The 16,695-nt window shown below is 48.5% G+C and overlaps 1 protein-coding gene across 1 annotated transcript in view; it reads right to left on the bottom strand.

Annotated features, from left to right (window-relative positions):
* The window catches only part of LOC109576502 (uncharacterized), a 141,000-nt gene that overhangs the window by 77,307 nt on the left and 46,998 nt on the right, over nucleotides 1–16,695 (bottom strand). The window lies entirely within an intron of this gene.

The raw sequence follows: 16,695 nt of genomic DNA, 5'->3' as shown, positions 1-16,695 counted from the left end.
TTTTGAAAAGCACGTTTGTCTCACTTACAAACAAACAAAAAACAATACGCCTAGTGTGCCTGGAAGCACTCCTCCGGGGATGGACAGCCTGCCTCTGACTTCTGAGCTCCCGTTTCACTGCCTCCACAGGGATGAGCAACTCTCTCCTCAAAAGGAAAAGCAAGATCTCAGGCCTAGACCCACATGCCGCTGGAGCAGGCACACGGGCAGCAGGAGGAGACAGGCGGGGAGGACGAGAAATGAGGACGGCCTGGCAGACGTGTGGGGCTGAGTGGATGCAATGATGCTGCCTGACATACAGCCGGGGCATCAGTGTGGGCCCCATGCAGGACCGTGGGATGTTGGGGGCGGGATAACTGGAATTCCTTGCAGAAAAGGTGAGGCAAGAGAGAGAATATTAGTGTGATTATTAATCAATAGTGCGTTCTAAGTTGCTTCAGTCGTGTCCGACTCTTTGCAACCCTATGGACTTTAGCCCTCCAGGCTCCTCTGTCCATGGGAGTCTCCAGGCAAGAACACTGGAGTGGGTTGCCATGACCTCCTCCAAGGGATCTTCCTGACCCAGGGGTTGAACCCATGTCTCTTATGTCTCCTGCATTGGCAGGTGGGTTCTTTGCCTCTAGCGTCACCTGGGAAGTCCAATTAATAGTAATAACTATTATGAATAATGAACACCCTCTATTCTGTCCCTCATCTTTAAAAACTGATAACAGAAGGTGGTTTCCCAAATTTTCAAGTCACGCTTAAGATACTCTGAGAAGTCATTTTCATCTAAAAATCCTGAGGTCATTCACCTTCTAGGGCTCCAACCAACTGAACAGATTCAATTTGACTCCACAAACCTTCAGAGAAGCATAAGGAATGGCCCTTGGGAAGCTGATGGCTTGGTGGGGGCCGGGGTGGTGGTGCAGGCAGGCAAGTAAAGATCTTCCCCAATGTACGATTGGGTTACTTCCCTATCTGTTTAATGCACCTAACCTACTGAACATCATTGCTTAGCCTAATGTGCCTTACATATGCTCAGAACACTTCCATTAGCCTTCGGATGAGGAAAAATCTAACAAAAAGCCTGGCTGCTTGTCTTAAATTATTATTTATTTTTGGGTGTGCTAGGTCTTCACTGCTGCCTGGGCTTTTCTCTAACTGCAGTGTGCGGGCTTCTCATTGCAGCGGCTTCTCTTGCTGAGGAGCACGGGCTCTGCAGTACACGGGTGCAGTAGCCATCGTGCTCCAGCTTAGCTGTCCTGTGGCTGTGGGATCTTCCCGGAATAGAGATCGAACCCACGTCTCCTGCATTGGCAGGCAGATTATTTACCACTGAGCCACCAGGGAAGCCCCAAACACTGTTTTATAATCAAGAAGTCTCTCATGTAACTGACTGAATACTGCACTGAAAGTGAAGACCAGATAGCTGGTCTGGGTGCGGGATGGTTGTAAGCATGCTGGTTGCCTGACCCTCTATGACCAAGAGGCTGACTGGGAGCTGTGGCTGGAGACCCCTGCGAGCATCACGGGAGAAGATTGTACCACCTATCACTAGCCCAGAAAAGATCAAAATTCAAAATCTGAACTCCGCTTACGACTGAGTGTGTATTACTTCCAAACTGACACAAAGTTACAAAACCATTAAGTCTAACCCTTGTAAATTGGGGACCATCTGTATATGAAACTGCAGAATAAGATAACAGATGTCAGAGTGGTGTCCAAGAAACATGATGGAACACAGAGGATGACGGGGGATCAGGGAGAGCCTTGGTGGAGGTGGCATTTGAGCCTCAGAGAATGGCCCGGCAGCAGGAGGCAAAGGGGAGTGCTGGGGGGCACCCAGACACCTGGGACCACCAGGCAGTTCACAACAGGCAGGCAATGGGGCTGGCAGCTCCCTGAGACCCCTATGAGAGTAGATGGTCGTCAGATGCCTATGACGGCTCCAGTGTGGGGGGTGACGGTCAGGGTGGGGAGGGGGACTCGGGAGGATAGTGGGGGTGGAAGGGAAGGGTCAGAGCTGAAACACAAGCTGAAGGCAGAACTCACAGGACGGGGGCTCGCAGGACAAAGCAGAGAGACGTGTCTGCCAGTGAGAAGTAGATGTAGGTGGCTGGGGTTCAGGATTTGAGGGCAGGGGAGGAACCGGAACGGGAAATACACAGAGAAAAGGCGCATCTCGGTGCAGAGCTGTCTTCCCGTTTAGGGGGCTCCAGGCAGCTGCCTTCATCGCTGAACCCTGCACACCTCACAGGATCAAGTACAGTGAGAGGCCAATGTCAGCTGTCACAAACAACACAGCCTCATCTGAAGGGATGGGGCTAAAAGATACAGGCTCTTGTGAGCTTGGACCAGGGACCTATGTGGGGTCACAAAACAAAACGGGGGCACAAGAGACCACTGTAAAAGCCAAAGAAAACTGAGCACTCGGTTAGCCTCCTGACTCTGAAGGCTGGCCCTTCGGCAGTGCCGACACAAGCGAGGACAGTTTCCAGGTCTCGGAAAGCTGGTTCTCCCTCAGCAGGCAGCAGCTCTGCCATGTTACTCTGGCCCCAGAATGACCAGGGAGGATCAAGAAAACAGGGTCTGTCTCCAGGAAGGAACAAGCACTTCACAAGCCTTAATTTTAGCTGAACGTGTGGACGGAGATTTACTAGCACTGACTCTCAGCGGGACGGGCTGTCCTCTCTCCCTCCTGCGTGTTAAAGCCACAGCCCCAGGAGGCATCCTGCGGGGGTCCCGAGCGGAAGCCCTGGGTCTCCTGCACACCCCACATTCGTCCACAGAACCTGCAGAGAGGACGCCGAGGCACACAACCGTCTCAAAGGAACCCCACAGCCACGGCGTTAGGCGATGATACAAAATAAAACGACCAACCTTTGGTGGAAATGCAAGACATCTTCCCACCGTGCTTTTCCTGGCACTGGCTGACTCCCTCTGCCCGTCTCCTTCGCCACAGAAGGAAAGGAGGGAAAGTGAGGAGAGACCACAACTGCACTTCAGAAACAGACTTGGTTTTCTTACATAAACTTCTGAGTGGAATATTTCATCAATTCCCCGACTGCAGGGTATTCTATCTTAGGTTACTGCAATTAGGTAAATCCCGCCTGTCTTCAGAAATGAAATGAGGAGCTGAAAGAGCGCAGAGAGAGTCTCTCCCCAAGGTTACCGTGCACAGAATCCTGAAGTCGCAAAAGAACGAACGGTTTCAGGGAAAACAACCCACATATCCTAGGGGTGTATCTGAAAGCTCTGCCAAAGAGCTGTATGTTTAGCTTCATCTGGTGACCTATCCGTGACTTTTCTCTATCCTCTTCCTTCACCCCACGCATTACTTTTTGTGCTTTTTGAGGGCAAGCATTTAGCTGCTGACAGCACACATACATGAGAAAACAAACGATACTTACAAACTGCTCATCAGGTACCGAACAGCCATCACCTATCAGGGTGTCTTAGAGTATAACTGGGGCTTCCCCAGCGGCTCAGGGGTAAAGAATCCACCTGCAATGCAGGAGACACCACAGGAGACATGGGTTCAATCCCTGGGTTGGGAAGATCCCCTGGAGGAGGGCATGACAACCCAGTCCAGTGTTCTTGCCTGGAGAATCCTATGGACTGAGGAGCCTGGCGGGCAACATACAGTCCATGTGGTTGCGAAGATCCGGACATGATTCAACCGACTGAGCATGCACTGAAGCACACGGTATAACTAGCGGTTGCTTGTACGGTAATCAGTTATATTTCAAGTTCTATCTCTGAAGTTAGATGCAGAGGGATTTGAAGCAGCAAGTGAGTCTTTGCTTTCCGCCTTCTCCAATATACTGGCCTTTTGTACCATGGAGTGACTTTTTGAATGAACACGCACAATTGAATGAATGGCCAGTTTACTGCAGCTTAGTTAGGTCCAGCTACGCTTTCCCTGTTTCACCTTCATAAGAATCTTCTCGGGTTGAGGGCAGGAGGACGGATGGCGGATGCGGAAAAGCCTGGTCAGGAAAGATGGCAAATGCGTGACACTTGAGCCAGTCCTCCTCCTCCTCATGCCCTTGACAGACATTAATAATCAATTACAGGACTCTCTGCTGAGCACTGATTAGATCTCACATTTCATCTGGGATGCCAAACCCAATCAATGGCAGTAGCTACCCTAAGTCTTAGGAAGAGAAGGATCTATTTGCCTTCTCTTTGTTAGATCCAGATATTTTAAAGCATCACTTAAAAAGAAAAAAAGCAGGATCATCTCTCTGGTTTTAATGTCACCTCTTTTATTTTTAAACCCCTTCTTCCTTCCTGTGATTTTTTTCCCCCCTCGATATTCTACCTCATTCCGTTTAAACAGAACCGTGTGTGATAATACAACTGACTTTCCTTGAGATGCTCTCTGTTCCTGTTCTCCTACATCAAATGGCCAAACATTCTGGGCTCAGGAGATGCACTGGCCACCTGAGAGCTAGGTCATCCTTACAAAGGGAGGGTGCAAAGTGACAGTCAATGAGGTTGATGGGAGGGTCTCAGGCTAAAAGGTCCTTCCTACAGAAATACGCTATGTGCTAGCAGCACTGGCCCGGGGGAGGCGATGGAGAGAGGCCGAGGCCAGGGTGGTGTAACTTCAGAGTTTCCAGGAGTGGACTACGATCCCACACCTCCAGAGTGGGGGCAGGGTGAAGGCTCGAGGGGCGGGGCTTGTGTCTCTACAGGTTGGTCTCCGCAGATGGGGGAGAAAGGAAGACAGATCTCCTCCACCTTTAGAGGGCAGGAGCCGGCAGGGCGCCTGTGGAGTGACGGGGTCCCCCTTTCCTTTTCTTTGCTCCATGTCTCTGAACTGCTGACTGGGGTTGAGTCGCGGCAGGCTGACCGCAGCTTCGCTCAGGGAGACGGATGTGAATTAAAGGATGAACAAGGCCACTCAGTGGCAGCCTCACTGCCAGGGAGGTGGTGGCCTGGGCCATGCAGGGAGATGCACTAGGGACAGACAGGGACGCTCAGGAAGGCGGGGGTCAGCACACAGAATCGGCACCAGACTCAGGCAGAACGGAACTGCAAAACCCCCAGTGTGGTCCCAGTCTTGCTCCTGGGGAAGCTGGCTGAGTGGCCTGAGGTGGGTGGGACTAGAAAGGATGAGCCTTGCTTTCCCCTGAGGCTGGCGGGGTGACATGGCACTTGGTCTGGACATTTTGCGTCTGTCTCTAGAGCCCTAGGGGGTGAGAGGACGGGTCCTTGCTGGGCAAACGGTGCTCTGGGCATGGGAATGGTGGCCCAAGGGGCCGGCAGTGGGAGAGGTGGGCTGCTGCTCAGAGCTCACCCTAGGCTTTGCGCTCGGCCTGGGCGCCAGGCACCTTGGAGCACAAATGCAAATGTTCTGGCCTGAGGGCGTATAATCGCAGACTAAACTCATCTGGATAAACAGAAGTCTCCAGTTTCTCCCTCTGTGGGTGTCCTGTGGTCACCGCTTCCTTGCTTTCCTTGGGGGGATTAGGAACCCACTGATAAATCAACCCCAAAGGTTCCCATCAGTGTAACTTGGAGCGAAGCCCTGGGGGAGGGGAGCCTGTACCACTCTCCCGTGTGGGCTTCCCTCCAGCTCCTGCCCCTCCTCCTGCCTTCACCCACAAGGCCTCTTCTGGGCCCAAGACCCCCAGCTTCCCCGTCCTCCACCTCCTCTTAGACCCGAAGCCTCGCCCTCCTCCTCTGATTCCCCAAAGCAAGGCAGAGCCCGATAAACAGTTTGAGAACGTGTTATCTAGGAAACCAGGTTGTGTTTGCTTGCTTGCTTTGCAACTCAGAAAACACACAGTCTCTACCCTGTAAAGAAAGATCTAATTTCATTTTGGATCACGCTTCTGTTTGCTTCTCTGGAAAGTAAGATCCAGGCAAGTCTGTAAGAAACCCTATAGGCCTAAAATTGATTTCATACCCCCACACGCTACAGAAGCTCATCAGAGGAAAACATATATAAAACTGACCCAAAGCTGGCGACTGAACACGCTTCCGCACCCACAGATGGACGGGCCTTCTTGTGCCAGCAGCGTCGCACAGACAGTGGGGGTTTGTTGGGGAAGTTATATCAGACTTCAGTCGAGGCCCCCTGCCCCCTCCCCAGCTCTGTCCTTTGTACCAGTGACAGGACAGATGTGCTGACTGGAAAAGGGTGGGGAGATCCACCGCGTCAATGCCGGAGATGTTGGGGGGCAGGGGGGGCGGTGCGCTAAGGACCAATTCAGAGCCGTCAATGGCTCCATGGAAAGCCCTTTGTGATGGCCCCCTCCCCAGGTGCCGGGATATAAGGACTGGGCATGAAGGACCCATTTCAATTCAACAAGACTGTATTGAGGTCCCACCAGGTGCAAGGCACTGCGCTCAGCCTGGGGAGAGGCTGGCCGGGAGGGACAGAAGACAAGACGGTGGTGTCAGGGCTGTAGTCAGCCGAGCCCCTGGCATCGAGCTGCACTGATTGAGGAGTGGAGATGTTTGCACTCATTGTCCCCGCACGTCCAACCGCTCACCCGAGTCAAGGGAGCTGGGGACTTTGAGAGTCATGGAGGGATAAATAGGCACACTCTTGCTTTCTGCTCAGGATGGTCCATTCTGCAGTATCTCAAGGGCCCCACTGCCCCTCAGCAGGTGGTACCCAGAGCATGCCAACATCTCTGCCCAAGGCCTTCTCCCCTACACTCCTGTAACCACCCTCAGCACGGTCCCCAGGGTACCACGTGCCACTCGCCCACCCACCCCTGCATTCTCACACGTGAAATCTCAGCAGCTTAATGACACGTTGATTTCTAAGTAGAACCGAAGTTGATTTTTGAAACTGGATTAAGCACTTTGACACTTGAAAGTGAAATCGTCCTTGAAACATGAAGACTAAAAAATTATATCCATTGAGTTGGTAGATAAAATTCCCTTAAAAGCAGGGGGAAAAAAAATCTTTCTGCCATGAGCCAAAAGGGTCTTTGTTCCATGATGCATAAAAATACTCATAGCAAAAGAAGTCAGTAACAGTACCTAACTATTTACCCTAGTTTTTCACAATTTCATGCAAAGGTACGAGTGGGTCAAAAATCGTAAATGAAATTTTATCCCCAAATCAAATCCTCATATAAAAACTATTACCAGAAGATCTCTGTTTAGCAGCGTACATCCCAATCAATATTGTGAAGCCTTCATGTTCTAGCATAAGCGACAAACCCAGTCTTTGTGAGTTTGGCGCTGTGGGGTTTAATCTGTATTAAAAGTTCTTATCTCTAGTGGAGAGATTTGTGGGGGAGGTCCTGTCTGCCTACGGAACAGCCATCAGCTCAGATGCCGTATCTGGAAGATCCTTCACAGAACCAAAGTCTATGCTACTGAAAAAACTTTGAAAATGCAGGATGAACACTATATATAGCAGAAAAGCTACTTTTCACTGGGGAGAGAGGGAGTTCTAGCCTTAGACATTGTTGAATTCAGAGGCTAATTCCTGATGTTCCTCAGGCGACGCTTTCATTAACAGGACACCTCACCCAGGTGCTGTGAAACCCCGGATATCTAGCTTCAGGTATTGGTGGAATGACCTTAGGGTGGTAGCTACAGGGTAACAGACCGACAGCGGGTTATCACCCATGGAAGACATTACTAGTCAATCTTCTGCAACCTCATACCTCCTAACACTGACTCAGGCAGCAATGTATTAACATCTCAGTAAGGTCCCCCTTCTGTGACAAGGAAAATCCCCTAGTCCAACCCCGGAAAGCAATTTTCTCATCTAGAGCTTTTGGACCACAAACTCAGGGTGGAGCTGCTAAGAAAATAGATGACAAAAGCTTTAGGCTTAAAGACAGCATTCAGATGGCTCCCAGCAGTCATGTCTAGAATTCCAAGAATGGACTGGTATGAAGAAGGCCAGCTCAACAAACTTGTTAAAAATACCAACTAAACCCAGTACACTGGACCCTTTGTTTATCTGGGCTGTTCATAGAGAAATGTCCCAATTCAGAAGTATTTACAAAGAGCTGAAATGACCATTCACCAAAAGACCTCTTAGGTTGCTCCAAACTGATTAGCACTGGAGGGCGGGCCACGAGAAGGACCGATAAAACGTGAATTATTTGGAGGCCAGAACCTTCCTGTCAAACTGCATTCCAAAGATAACCAAGGAAATCACAGAGGCTGTAACATCGCTTATGTGCCTGCTGGATCACCTGTTCAACCTTCATCACAAGCCTCTGTTGGTTGATAAAGGGGGAGCCCAGAGACTGCTCTAAAGATGGAAGAATATCCTGCTGCCTCTTTAATCCTGGGAACTGGTTGCTTAACAGAGGGCTCAGACTCCATGGCTTTCCACAAACACATTTACACTATTAACCAGGGTACAAGAAACGTGGATGCTGAAGGCACTTATGGACCCTGATTGGAATACAAAAATCCAAGGAGGTCCCTACGGTTCATAAGCCCCCTCCTGCAGAGATGGAGGAGGTTTCACTAGTTAATCGGCAGAGAAGATGCATGATCAGAAAGGGATGATCCACAGCTCAACTTCCAAGGCAGTGCCTTGAAACTAGTAAGAATTTGTCAGGTGCTAACATTTTAAGAATCAGACTTGCTTTTAAAAACAGCATTGTCAGGTCTATCCATATGGCCACATCCCTTGCATTCCGATGAGATGCTGGAATGGGAGAGAGGGGGTGACTTTGGTGACTGCCAGGGAACTTTTCGGAGCTGGCAGCCTGCTTGTCTCTGACACAGTGCTCAGTGAGTGCCCATGAACCTTGTCCTGTTAATAGTGATGGCAATTGTTAAGTACCTCTGTGCTTTACTCCCCTGCCGGAGATTTTACTGTTAGTTCTGCTGGAATCTAAAGATACCCACAGAGGTCTACTTCACTTGTCAATGTTAACATGTCTGTGATTGGGGTGGGGTGACAAGAATTCCTTCTGAAGCAGGACTTCCCTGGTGGTCCAGTGGTTAAGACTCCATGCTTCCACTGCAGGGAGCACGGGTGTGATCCCTGATCGGGGAACTAAGATCCCATTAACCAAGCCATGCAGCTAGGAAAAAACAAAAACACTTCATCTGAAGCAGTCAGAAAGATACTGACAGACAACTTGGAACTGAACAGAGGTTGTCACTCGGAGCAGCTGGTTACGGCTCAGCCCTGGGGAGTCCAACATCTTACCTGGCTGGGGAGGACTTCCAGGTGCAGTCAAGTCAATGCGTCTTCCAAAGGCTTCCCCATCTCAATACGGTTTTCTAAGGTGTTTCTAGTGCTGGAAAGAGAAGGCTTTCCCTGGTCTATCATGCTGTGTGTGGAGGTTGTATTTCTCACTGCAAAGCATCTGATGGGTTTTTTAATTTACCAAGAAATGTAAGCAACAAGGGTGTGGTTTCCAGGGTCTAAGTCTCAGAACCAAGAAGCCAAACCACCACTGACCTTCATGATTATTACCTGGCCTGGCTGTCTTATTCTCACTTTTTTGACAAGGGAAAAAAAAATACATAGTAGAAACATGGGGGTTATAAAACTCTGGTCAACATACCCATAACTTGGTAACCCCAAAATGAAGCATACACTTAAAGACAGATTTCCCCCTTACTACCTACCTCTGAAGTTTTATATCATATACAATCACAGCACTGATTGTGTCTACTCCCCCTAGAAAGTTCTTCATTCTATTATGCATACCAGAGGCTAACAATAGAGTATGTAAAATATGACAGCTCACACTCTTAGATTTTTGCAGGAAACAACACAAGTGTTATGAAGGGCATACCAATACATCATACGATGCTGTGAGGGAAATTACCATACTTGATTTATACAACTGATGCTTACTTTAAATTTCTTATTTTTACACACTCAGGTGAAAACTGACCCTCTTTGTTCTAGATTAATGGTAACTAGCTAACACAGGGGCCTCCAATCTGTGCTGAGCACACAACCCCACTAGTATAAGGAAAACTGTGGTCACACCGCTGATAGATGCATGCTTATTTTTAAAGCAGGTATGTGCACTGCTGTACTAACATACTTAGCCTCATCCTCTGTCATCCCCTTCTCCTCCTGTTCTCAATCTTTCCCAGCATCAGGGTCTTTTCCAAGGAGTTGTCTCTTTGCATCAGATGGCCAAAGTATTGCAACTTCAGAGGATGAGATGGTTAGATAGCTTCTCCACCTCAAAGGACATGAGTCTGAGCAAACTCCAGGAGATACTGAAGGACAGGGAAGTCTGGCGTGCTGCAGTCCATGGGGTCACCAAGAATCTGACACGACTGAGCGACTCAACGACAACTACCATACTGGATCTATGACCCAGTGCATTTTTGGTGCTCACGGTGGGTTATCTTGTGTGTACTCACTTTGGAGATCTCATGTTTAGCCAACTGAGAAAAAAGTGGTCAGCAAGACTTGGCTGGTGTTAGTTTGCCACCTGAGAGGCTCCATAAAACCCTACCATTCAGGTCTCTCACATGTAGCAGGGCCACACGCTGGAAATCTCCAACCCAGATGAGCGGCATGGCCTCAACAGCCTGTACCTGGTAGGTTGCCAGCAGGAACTCTCTTTCCTGGGCTCAAAGTCCCTTCCAACAGCGACATTCAGAGCAGCTCTGCCTGGGGACCTCAGCACAGCTGGCTGAGGCTCCAAGGAATTTCTGAGAGAGAAACATTCCCCTGTTTATTCATATGGCTTGTCTACAAGAAGATAAAACAGAAAAGCTTCAATGATTCTTTTTCTGCTCAGAAAGCCTTAAATACAAATAGATGGCAGTCAGAGTAGTCATATCAAAGGTTTCTAAATGTTTTTTACAAAAATCTGATGTTAGGACATTACTAAAAGTCAAAACACCCTGGTGCAAGGCTGCATCTAGATCTGTCTTTAAAAAAGCCAATAAGAAATGCTAAGGGACTTCTCCGGTGGTCCAGTGGCTAAGACTCTGTGTTCCCAATGCAAGGGGCCCAGGTTCCAACTCTGGTCAGGGAACTAGATCTTGCAAGCTGCAACTAAAGATCCCGTATGTTGCAATGAAGACCTGGCCCAATCAAATAGATAAATAAATAAATAGTAAAAAAAGAAATTCTGAGAATGCGTGTGCTTCTCTATTTTCTCCAAACAAGTTCTGAGTGACATGGGAGAGCTCTTTCAAGTTCAAATCTGGAGGATGATGGAGACTAGAAGTTAAACAAACAAACAAAAAAACCCAAACTCTGTGAATCCAAAACAAAATCTCATAAAATGTCTGCTAACCTCAATTCCATGTTTGCTAGATGGAGGCTCTGAAGAATCTCCAGGATTTGGAGTACCTCACCTAACATCCAAGAATTAGCAGAAAGTAGGAATGCAATACATCTTCGGAATGAATGAATGAATGAATGAACCAACGAACCATGAATGAATAATCCCCTGACATTCTAAAGTACATCACTGAGGTGTGGGTCTCAGCCTGTGTACTCCAGAGATTTTACAGACATGCGGAGCCTTCCAGAGGCTATTTTTTCAAAAAAAAAAAAAAAAACTAAATGTATACTGGGAAAACAGATGACATAAAGACTCCTGGCCTCCAAGAACAAACAGAAGAGTGCAGAAGAAAGAGGATCAGCACAGAAGGTCCATTTAGCATGCTCTCACAAGAGTCAGAACAAACTGCAGGAGGTTGTGGGTGAGCAGAAAGGCCTGAAGCTGCCCTTGGGCCAGTAGGGATGGGGGACAGGGAGCTGCTCAACAAGGTAGGTCGGGGTGGGGGGACCCCCAGCACAGGAAGCAGCTCCCTGGGGCGTGCCAATGGGGAACATTGCCAAGTTCAAGACGCTCAGGCCTAAAGGAGGAGGCTGACTGCTTGGCAAGCAGCTTGCAGAAGGCATTTTCATTTCATCCTGCAGGCAATAAGGAAATGAGTTGACTTTAAGTAGGACACAGACTTTGGTAGTTTTTGAAAACATGACTGAATCTGAACCAAAAGAGAGAGAGAGAGCTCTAACAGTGGGAAAACAGGAAATATCCAAAAATAATTCATGAGCTCAGATAGGTTAAAATATCACTTCTGTTCCATATTATGGCCCCTCCCAATTCGCAATCATTAATAATGGGGCAGAGCACCCTTTGACTGATCAGAAGCGGGTCTGCTTCATGGAGCAGAGCCGACCAGAGCCACTGTAGATGCGTACACCTCGTGATGTCTGTTATGAACTTCAGATTCGGGTAGAACCATCTGAAAGAGATTCCACTTTTTATGGATGTTATACCTGAATCTCCCCTCAAGAAACTGACTACGGCTGCCTAGAAATGTGTGCTAGACAATGTTGCAAAGGAAACAATTGCATGCAAATAATGACTTAGCTTTTTCCAGAAGGATACAGTAAAGACTTAAGCTGACCCAATCTTATTAAAAACCAAAAAAATAAGAAAGACAATATGCATGTCCATGAGATACCACAAAAACGAAGTCTCTGTCTGCTTCAGTCCTTTACAATCACCCAGGAAAAGGCAGGAAGATGCTCAGGAGAGAGTTGCACAGGAACGGTCATGCCTACTGACTGGAAAAAACTTCCATCAGCCATCCTGAGTGACATGATCTCATGACAGTAAGGAAGGAGGTTGGTGCGTTGGCTTTGGGGGGGGTGAGCCTCGCAGGTTGGGTGTGACTGAAATTAAGCAAACGCTCCAGTCTGTAGAAGGGAGAAAGATAACAGGTAGGGAACCTTGGAGAAGGTGTTCTCCAAGCTACAGCAAGGGCCCAGCTCTGTGAAGTCACCATATCAAGAGGGGCACAGCATCCAGGGCTTGTAGGGAGGCCACAGGGAGGGGCTGCCAGGGACAGGGTCACCCTCATCATTTCATGTGCTGTGGGCGCACAGCCACAGGGGTGCTCGTATAAGGGGTGATGGGTGCTGTTCTCTGCTGCCCCGTCTGGGCACCCAGGAGCACTGACCTTGGCTTCTGGCTGGCCAGTTCCCCTCCTCATCCCTGTCCCCCAATGCTCCAGTGGCTCACGACAGCCAGCTGTACAGACATTGACGAGGAAGATGCTAAGGGGATTTTTATACTCTTCACACACTGACGAACTTCTTCCAAAATTTGGAAGTAAACATTAGAGGTAAACTGATGAAAGTCTGTTGCTAAAACAAAACGAGGGCAGGCAAATTAGGTGTCACAAAGCCCCAGTGAAACCAGCACCATTTGGGGGGTTGCCTGACCCCGTTGGCCACCAGAACAGCAGTTTACGCTGACACACAGAAAGACAGGTGCACCGTGGCCCAAGCGGAGTTGAGCATGGGGCCTCTCTACACAGCTGAGAAGCCAAAATGGGAAAGCCAGTCATCACACCCCTCTCTGGGTGCCCAGCAGCCTTTGCTCACCAGAGGAGCGTCCTGGCGTCCTCATACTCGGGGTAGGGGGGAGCAGCAGGACACATTTCCCCCAGCACTACATACCCCCTCTTTCCCGCACATGTCTTGGGACCTGCCCTCCTCCACACCTAAGGGGCTGAGGCATACCTGCAATCGCAGGGCACCCCACTTTCTCTGTGAGGCTCAGATCGTTACCAGCGCCACTGTGATGGCAAGACATGTTCATTAGTGAAAGGTGCTCTTCGGAGGAGCGATTTTGATCTGAATGAGCAAGAGACACACATGACTTGGAACAACCTGCTCTGTCCCCTTCTTGGGTGATCTCTTCTGGCCTTCCTCAGTCTGTCCTGCTTGTGAGATGTATGACCAGTGCCTTGCTGCTTTGCCATCAAACGCTGGCCCCGAGGTCAGGCTTTGCTTTTACAGAGCTGCTTTGTAAAGAAAGAAAGGTCTGATCTACCGCCAGAACCAAAGCTCCCACCTGTGCCCTGTAGGAAGCACCTCAGAGCAGTGACAGACAGTTCAAACAGGCAAGGGCTTGCCCTCCGGCTGAGGAATCAAGATGAGACCAAGGCCCAACAGAGTGCCACAGACTGAATTGAGGATCCTGGTCTGCCCGGAAAGGTAGACACGAGCCCCAGAGATCACCGTGTCCAGTGAGAAAGAGCACCGTGAGGTCAGAGGGGTAGGCACTTCTGGTGGGTCAAGGGCGTACCAAGGTCCTCCAACCTGGCCAAAGCTGCAGCCAAATACCACACCTGGAAAGCCCCTTACAAATAAACATGCAGCCCTTTCACTGTATTTATTTATTTTTATCTTCTCAGTAATTATGGGGCACAGGCTTAGCTGCTCCGAGGCATGTGGGGTCCCCGTTTCCCCACCAAGGATCTAACCCACATCCCCTGCATTGCAAGGCGGATTCTTAACCACTGGACCACCAGGGAAGTCCCAGCCCTCTCACTGTATAGGTAGGTAATTGCCTTCTTCTCCAAGCCTCTGGCTCCCTAAAATGACACCGTAAGCAAGTGACTGGGGCAGAGGAGTGGGGACAAGAATCTTGGGTGTCCTGCTTACTGATTCTTATTACCAACCCACCAAGCTGCTTCTGGAAATGGATAATCATTTTCCACCTCCCAGCTCAGAGAATGCCTTAAAACACATTTAAATCGGATGCACTCCAAAAGCTTGATGACAAGAACTATGATTTTGGCAAGCAATGTGAGTAGACAGTTCATGGAAGCGCTCATTCAAATAGCCAATAAACACAGGGAAAGATGTTAAACCTTAGCAGTTGTCAAGGAAATGTAAATCATAGCAACAATCAGCTGTCACTTATCACTCTTTAATTTACCAATCTGATAAGTGAGAAATCCTGGGGGTCAGGTGGGGTATGGCTCAAAAAATCACTGGTGGAAATGCTAAGTATTTCCATCTGCTTAGAAAGCAATCTGACAACACAGACTCCAACTTAAAGAATACATTCCCCTACTGCTAAGTCACTTCAGTCGTGTCCGACTCTGTGCGACCCCATAGACGGCAGCCCACCAGGCTCCCCCGTCCCTGGGATTGTCCAGGCAAGAACACTGGAGTGGGTTGCCATTTCCTTCTCCAATGCATGAAAGTGAAAGTGAAGTCGCTCAGTCGTGTCCAACTCTTAGCAACCCCATGGACTGCAGCTTATCAGGCTCCTCCATCCATGGGATTTTCCAGGTAAGAGTACTGGAGTGGGGTGCCATTGCCTTCTCCACATTCCCCTACACTTAAACTCAAATCTCACTCCTGGCAAACTTTTCTTTCGTAGATACTGTTGGGTTGGTTTCCTACTCAGCATTCACTTCTCCCTTCTTTCTAATATTATAGAATACCAGGTTTCCTGGGTATCCACCTCTGCCTCCCACACAATTCACCCCAGTTCTCACCTACAGCTCCTTTCAAGTACCCATGATCCAAAAGTAACCCCAAAAGTAACTTGCCTGTGATTAACTCTGGAACACAGGCCTAAGCCAATCAACTCCTGGCCTTCTCCTGGCCGGACCAATGGGACTGAAGCTAGAGTTTTCTAGGGGCTTCTGGGGAAAATGAGTCTGAACTCTAAGGAGACTCATCAGAAGCCTCTCTCTTCCTTTGGCTGTTGTCACATGCAGTGGCCAGGCCAGAAAGACTGTACCAATCTCGCTTTCAGTCTGAGAATAAATCACAAACATGCCAGAGGACAGAGGCTTCCCTGAACCCCATCTGCCACTGACCTTTCTTGCCAGTGAATCTCTTTCACTGGTTTTCTTTGTATTTATGAAGTATTTTAAACACACAGAGAGGTACAGAGGTTGTGGTAGTTGTTTAGTTATTAAGTCCTTGCAACCCCATGGACTGTAGACTGCCATGCTCCTCTGTCCATGAGGTTTCCCAGGCAAGAATACTGGAGTGGGTTGCCAGTTCCCTCTCCAGGGGATCTTCTTGATCCAGGGATTGAACCCACGTCTTTTGCATTGGCAGACGGATTCTTTACCACTCAGCCACCAGGGAAGCCTGTACAGAGGATAAGGAAGTATATCCAAGTGCCTACAACTCAGATTTCACAAATGTTCCCATTTTGCCATATGCTCCAGTTCTGCATGTTAAATCAAACTTTAGACACATTTGAAGCTCCCTTTGTAGGTTTTCCTGACTTGGTTCCTCTGTCTCCCTCTACAAAAGCAATCACTACCCTGCAGCTCGCCTTCCCTTTACCTTTTAATCTCTATGTTATGTACATATTAGACTATACAAATTGATCAATATCAATCATTTTTACCTATGCATTTTATCTACATATATTTAATATATTTCAACCTAATTTTTTTTTTTTTTTTTACAAATGGCATCACTGTATGTATAATTTAGCAACTCTGGTAACTTTTGAAGTTTATCCATGTTGATCCCTGGCATTTTAACTGCCACTCAGAATTGCACTGATTTGATGAGTGATAAAAGTATTTTTCACATCTTTTATAGATGGGTGTTGACCTGTTTTCCATTTTTTTAAAATCACAGGTGCTGCACCTCCTGGTGCTCGTGGGGAGTCTCTCCAGGGTAGAACACTCAAGTGGAGCCCCTGCAGAGAGGCAGGATCTTGAGGTTTACTAAGTGTTATCTGCATTCACAGTCCTACCATCCAGTAAGACAGCTCCTACTTCTTAGCTTCCTCTCCAAAGCATCCTCCTCTCTGCCAGCCTTCAACATGTGTGCTAATCTGCTGGCTGTGATAAGCCTGCAGCTAACGTCATACCTAATGGTGAAAAGGCGGAAGCTTTCCTCTAAGATCAGGAATAAGACAAGGATGCCCACTCTCACAACTTCTATTCAACAGGTATTAAAGTTCTAGCCAGGGCACTTAGGCAAGGAAAAGAACTGTC

This window comes from Bos indicus, chromosome 22 (assembly GCF_029378745.1).
Source record: "Bos indicus isolate NIAB-ARS_2022 breed Sahiwal x Tharparkar chromosome 22, NIAB-ARS_B.indTharparkar_mat_pri_1.0, whole genome shotgun sequence".
In the NCBI taxonomy this organism is placed as follows: domain Eukaryota; kingdom Metazoa; phylum Chordata; class Mammalia; order Artiodactyla; family Bovidae; genus Bos; species Bos indicus.
Note: the sequence above shows the minus strand (reverse complement) of the source record. Positions and strands in the feature narration are given on the sequence as shown.